This window comes from Citrus clementina, unplaced genomic scaffold (assembly GCF_000493195.1).
Source record: "Citrus clementina cultivar Clemenules unplaced genomic scaffold, Citrus_clementina_v1.0 scaffold_9, whole genome shotgun sequence".
Taxonomy (NCBI): Eukaryota; Viridiplantae; Streptophyta; class Magnoliopsida; order Sapindales; family Rutaceae; genus Citrus; species Citrus x clementina.
Window position 1 is genome coordinate 17,760,486 of NW_006261964.1, and position 7,409 is coordinate 17,767,894.

The following is a 7,409-nucleotide window of genomic DNA, read 5'->3' on the forward strand; positions in this document are numbered from 1 at the left end:
GTATATACTATATATTTCATTTAATGGTGCGTATGGAAACCCAAAACTTAAAATTTTCTTAAACAAAAACCTCAATTCTCCCTCACGGCCTATAAGCCCATCACACACACACACACTCTCTCTCTTTTTCTTTTTAGCTAACAATCCTAAACTTATTGTAAAACCACCATCATCAATTGTTCAAGCTCATTAGTTAGCTGTTCAAAGAGATGTTGTCTTTACGGTGTCAAAACCTAGAAGCCATCATGAGGAAAATGTAAAATTATATGGACAAAGCTAGGGTTTTAAAAATCAAATCAGCTTTTTGGTAGTTCTTTATCTTGCTCTCTCTTCATATTTTTTGAGTGTTTATGTGTTAATTAATTAATGTGGTTACTGATTGTGATCAAAACTTTGTATTTGTTTGGAAATCTAGGGTTTTGTTGCTTATTTTTAAATGATTTTGTTAATTTAGGCTAGAGGTGTTTAATGACAATCCCATCCTCACTTAGGCTAGTGCAATGTTTTTCTTTGTTAGGCGGTTTATGATTTATAAATCACTAAATTATGGTCATGAAATTGGTAAATTTGGGATTTTAGTTTGTGAATCACCTCATCATTTAGTTATGTATCTATGGCTTCAAGTGTTCAAGTTTATACTTTTGGATATTTCAAAAGTGAAAAGCAAGGTTATTTGTTTACTTTTATGCCTAATTTTACTTTAAACATAGGGATTGATGGTGTTCAAGTTGCTGGAAACTTGATTTTGAGGTGAAAAGTTGATTAACAGTTTATGCAATTATGCTAGAAATTTAAGGATTGATAGACTGTTGTTGTAAACTTAGTTGTTTCAAAACTTGACTAAATGACTTTTAATGATTTGAAACTTTAGAAACTAAATTTAAATGCGAACATTTCAGTTCTGGAAATTTTGTAATGAATTGGGTTTATATTTGATTTTTAATGGAAATTTTACTGACCTAATTGCCTTTACACTTCACTCTGCTCATGATATTAATGTTGAAGAATCAACGAGCTTTAATGAAGTAATTAATTGTCAAAATGGGAACGAGTGGAAGAAAACAATGGATGATGACATCAATTCTTTGTATAAGAACTGCACTTGGGAGTTTGTTAGAAAACCCAAAAATAGGAGAGTTGTTGGATGCAAGTGGATATTCAAAGTTAAAGAACAACTTATAGCCACTGAACTAAGAAGGTTTAAGTCTAAACTTGTTGCCAAGGTACATACTCAAAGGGAGGAGATTGATTTCAAAGAAGTCTTTTCACCAGTTGTAAAGCATGCTTCAATCAAGCTACTGTTAGCCTTAAAGGCATAATATGATTTGGAGTTGGAGCAACTTGATGTGAAGACTACTTTTTTACATGTAGAGCTGTAAGAACAAATTTTTATGACCCAGCCTGAGGGGTATGAAGTTCCAGGCAAAAAGGACTATGTCTGCTTGCTCAAGAAGTCTCTTTGTGGACTTAAGCAATCATGGGCAGAATTTATATACATATTTTACTCTTAATTATATAATTACTAGTTATTTTTATTTGATATTTTTAATTAATTAAATTATTTTGTTGAATAGGAAATTAATTGAAGATTAAAGATAAAAAAAGGCATCAAGAAGTTCAAATTGGGAAGGAATAAATATTAAATTGGAAGACAAAAATGCAGCCAAGAATTTATGGAAGTCAAGAAGACCAAAATTAGAAATCAATCTCTTCAAATAATGAACAGTGGGCATGCATTTGAAAGCAAAGATTTAGCAATTTGGAATGCATGTGCAGGGCATTAAAAGAAGAAACTATTAATTGGCCTTTTGCTTTTAAGTTAAACGTGTGGCTAGCTTTCAAACCTAATAAGGAAACAATTTAAAAAGGGCCTGGTGAGTGGGCTTTGTTGAAGGATTTGGTGGCCAAGGCTTAGTTGAAGGATTTGGTGGCCAAGCAATATAAAAGCCGAACTTTGGCTTTTGCAAGGGAGGCTGCCAGAGGAGAAAAAAAAGAGAAGACCCAAGACAGAGAAGAAAAGAAAATAGTGGCAGCAGCAGTTCAATATTCCCATGGCTGGTTTTATTTTATTTGTTGCTCCCAATTCAAGTATGTCTAGCTAATTTTCTTATATTGAGGTTAAGGATGAAACCATATTCAATGAAATAATTATCTTTTTATTTAATTAATTCCCTATATATGTTCTTTAATGATTATGGTTCTTGTTTCACATGATTAGTTGGATGTTATTAAATCTTTTCATCAATTCTGTCATGCATTATTGATTGTTAAGATTAATATTTGACTAAATTTATGTTTGGATCTATAAAGTTTATACATGATTATCTTTGATTACGTATCTTTCATTAAATTATTTACATAGAGTGCTTAGGAAAACTTTGACTTTTTGTTATTCAATGTGTTTACATGAGATTCTTAGATATCATACTATTAAGCAGAAAAAAAAACCTATACAAGATTACTATTTATTTGGGCTTAATGGTTATATCCATGAGATGTCATAAATTGATTTTAAGTTGTCACTCTAAAATTGGGGATTAATTAATAATTAGATAATTATTAGTTGAATAGTAGTGGATTCTGAAATCTTGGTAATTGTTGTCTTATTGAATTCTCCTTTGATTTAATTGTTTTCTTAGTTTAATTAGTTTAATTCCTTTTAAAATTCAAATTGCTCAACTAGGTTAGGATTAATATTATTTTAAATTTAAATTAGACTTTTCAATTTATAGCAATTCATGTGGGTTCGACCTCGTTACCACTATTCTATCTCTAAATTTGTGGGATTGCGAGTATATTAAAATTTTTCATAACACCAAGGCAGTGGTACCTCAAGTTTGATGAATTTATGGTCACTCATGAATTCAAAAGATGCAGTTATGACTGTTGTGTCTATTACAAGATGTTGAAATCAAATATGCATATCTATGTATTGTTGTATGTAGATAATATGCTTATTGCTTGTAAGGAAAGGGCTGAAATTGAAGCTCTTAAACAACTTCTCAACATTGTTTTTGACATGAAGGACCTGGGAAGTGGAAAGAAGAATTGGTGGTTGAAATCATTAAAACCAAAAGAAATAGTTCAATTTTCTTATCACAAGAGAAATATCTAACAAGGGTGTTAAAAACCTTTGGTATGCTGGATTGTAAGCTAGTACAGCTTCCACTGGCAACTCATTTCAAATTGTGCAAGCTCTATTATCCAAAAACAAAAGAGGAAAGGGAAGAAATGAGTAATATTCCATGTGCAAATGCAGTAGGCTGCTTAATGTCTGCTATAGTACTTCCAAGGCTAGACATTTCACGTGTTGTGAGTGTTGTCAGCCGATACATGGCATCACCAGGTAGAGAGCATTGGAAAGGGGTGAAGTAGATATTGAGGTATATCATAGGCACTCTAGGCCTTGGACTTTTGTATAGAAGGAAGGATATTAAAGGTATTGGCTTATGGGGTTTTGTTGATTATGATTTTGCTGGGGACATGGACAAAAGAATGTCACTTACAGGCTACATGTTTTTTTCTAAATGGCTCTTCGGTAAGCTGGAAAGCTAGTCTGCAACATGTAGTTGCACTCTCAACTACAGAAACAAAATATACAGTAGCAACTGAGTCAATCAAGGAGGCCATATGGCTCAAAGGTCTGTTGGGTGAACTTGGCCTCAAATAAGAGCTAGTTTCAATCTCTTGTGATAGTCCTAGTGCTCTGCATCTCTGTAAAAACCGAGCACACCATAATAAAACCAAGCATATAGATATAAAGCTCCACTTTATAAGAAATGAAATTTCTAAAGGGGATGATGATTAAAGTCCATACTAATGACAACCCCTCAAACATGCTTACTAAGGTGGTTTCAGTGGCTAAGTTCAAGAAGTGCTTGAGCTTAGTTGGGATATGCATTCTCTGATTTGCATGAGGGTGGTAAAAGAATCAAAGTTTGGTGTCACGACAAGAAAACTGGCAATAGATGACAGACAATTTATGACAGATTGTGGGTAAATTGGCTTATATCATAAAAAAAAATAATAGATTTGTGACAAATTTTGCAATCTATCACAAATTACTGATGGGTTTGTGATATAATTAGTTTCTATCACTGATTAATGATGATTTTATGATAGAATTATTTTCTGTCATGGATTAATGATGGATTCGGGATAGAATTATTTACTATCAAGGATTAATGATGGTTGTGTTATAGAATTATTTTTTATCATATACTTATTATTATTATTGCTGTTGTTGTTATTTTTATTTTTATATATTATATTATTATTGTTATTATTTTTATTTTTGTAATTGTTAATAATAATAATAATCAATGAAAACAAAATTAATAATAATAATTTTAACAATTATTTTATTTAGCCACATGTCAACTTCTAATTCGTCGTTTAATGATAATATTTTTACTTAGCCAAGTGTCGACTTATAATTCCTTATTTAGTAAGTTATAATGTGAACAATTACACTATATAATTTTCTCAAGTATAGAACGAAAAATATAAAACCCTAAATCTAACCTAATCAAACACACTACTTGTTAAGTTCCTGTTGCCGCTCCCCTGCTACACTCACTGTTGTCAACTACTGCACCAAAGCTTTTACTGCTACCATTCCTTTGTCATCATCAAGCTTCAGTCACTGTTTCTGTACATCTACTGTCGCTCATTTCAATCACTGTTGCCATTCCTCTGTCGTCACATTAAGTTTCAACCTAGCCAGTCGTCATTCCTTTCCTGCTGAGATCAAACACCATTTTTTCTCTTCTCTTTCTAGGTACAAGCTTGAAAATGCCTATCAGGACTCTATTTTTTGTAGTTACTTTGGAATGTTTTAGTGGCATCATATGTTGTTCTTATCATTCAATCAGCCGATGTCGGGGTTGTCGCGAATATCAGTGCTTCATTTAATTGGCTTAAGGAAAATGGTTCCAAGAAAGTTGGCATGGTTGGATATTGCATGGGAAGTGCTCTCGCTATTGCGAGTTCTGCCAGGTTCTGCTTCCACCCTTTTTTAACATTAAAATTGATGTGGGCATTTTTATTTTTTGACTTGGAGTCTCCCTAATTAAGAATAAAAATTTTAATTAGATGCATGCCTACAATATCTGGATCTATATGATGTGAGATGTGTTCTAAGGGATCATATTGGAAGGAATTGTTTTTTCAATTAACGGGTGAATGTTAATGGAATGCGGTCTACTAAAGAAAGGCCTTTGGTGCCCGAAAAGACTTTGATCCCTGTGAGTAATTTCCAACACATTGTTGAATAGTAAACTTGTTTTTACAGCGCAAGTCTACAAAATACTTGTTTTTACAGCCCAAAACTACAAAATACTTGTTTTTGCAGCCCAAGTCTACAAAATTATCAAGATGATGATTAAAGGTGCATGATTGAGTTGAATAATTGCTAGGTATTTGGCAATGCATGTATGACAAAATTTGACCCCTCTAACAATACTTTAAGGCTTGATAACTTCTATAATATTTAAAGAATTGATTAAAAGTCTCGAATCTCCAATGAATTTTGAATTGTTTGGAAATGAAAGGTCAAATTCAAAAAGAAGGCAAAATTTGACTCCTACAACAATACTTTAGGACTTGATGACTTTTATAATATTTAAAATAGCCTCTGGAGATATTTAGTGGCTATTTTCACTGCAAAACAGCCTTGCAAATTTTCAGGGGTTGTTTTGCTACTATTTTAAAGCAAAGAAACTCCCAAAAATTTTTTTAGCTATTTTGCATTGAAAATATTTTTGAAGATTGTTGAGGAAGGAGGGGAATGAGAGCAATAGCTTTTAGAAGGCTTAATGATGAGTTTGATATATGCGGTATGTGTTGTGGGACTAAAGTGAAAGAAGATTATGTTGAGGCTAAAAGCTTGAGTGAGCTAATGGATTTTTTTATTGCTTTTGGATAAAAATTAAGAAATCGAAAGGAGTTCTGTACAATTCTATGTAATTCAAGCTTATAGAACAAAAGCATGAAAGCAAGTTGATTTTCAAACTTGTCGTTGAGTATATACATCTTTAATAGCATACGTTAATTTGTTAATGAACAATGTAAGTTGATGATGAGATATCTTAACTTTCTTTTATTCAATATATGTGGCATTATTTTTGAAGTTTGACAATATTAATCTTGTGATTAACAATTTAATGGAGAGAAAGCATACATTCAGGATGAACTAGATGAGGTTCGTTTGGAGTGGGCTAACCATTCTTCCGAAATCCTTATTGCATTAGCAAAATGGTTAGTATGAGTATGAAACTATAGATGCACTTTGTTGTTAATTGTTACAATTTGTTGAAATTAAAGTTGTAGTGTCGAACTATATTGGTTGCTGTTAAGGATTATAGTGTAGATGTTATGCATTTGATAACTTTGGGTATTTTGATTGATTCTTCATAGATTGGGTTGCTAGATATAAAATGGAGTATTACTGGGTATATGACTGGAATTAGAGTGATGTTGGAAGATGATATTACTGTTGGAAGTTTCGGAGGAAGTCATGCTAAAAGTCTTCTTGTTGGAATATTTGCATTAATCGTTGGAAGTTTTGTATGGTAACTTGAATTGGTAGCTACAATTTTAATTGTTTTTCTTAGAGTTTGATTGGAATTTAATTGTTGTTTTATACTTTGGAATGGTTTTTTTCAATTTGAAATTTTTTATTATGTATTAGTGGTGATCACATTGGATATTAGATATATTTCTTTTGAACTTAATTTGTTGCATTGAATGGATGTTAATTAATATTAATTGTTTTGGTTTTTTTATGATCTTTGTTTTATTAATTAATTAAATTTGTAAACAAGAATTCATCAACAAATTCTAATTATAATATATTTGTTAAAAAAATCAATTTTTTTATGACCGGGTATATCCATCATAAATTCTATCGTTAATAATTTCCCGCCAAAATTGAATAATAAAATTACAAATGATAAATTGAATCTCTCACCAAAATTAAAAAAAAAAGCTAAAAAATTTAAATAAATTTAAATTTAATTATAATTAATTTTTATATTAAAATATTATGTGACAGATATATGACTGTAAAAAATCATCATGAATTCATAATGGAAAATATTCTGTTATAAATTAATAACAGTGACATAGATGACGGTTAAATTATCTGTCATGCACCTCCTTTTATGACAGTTATTTTCAATCATCTATTATTTTTTTTCTTGTAATGTGTTGGATTCAAGGTGGAGAAATGTGAAGTAAATGAATTCAAACACAAACCAGAGCAAAATGGCAGCGTATTGAGCAATGAATCTATTTCGTTATGGAGCCACGTGAGGGAGCTCATGACCACTATTAGTGAAATGACGCTTAGGCTTGCGTTTTACTCATAACGGAATTAACGAAGTTGCACGTGCCATGTCACGTGATTA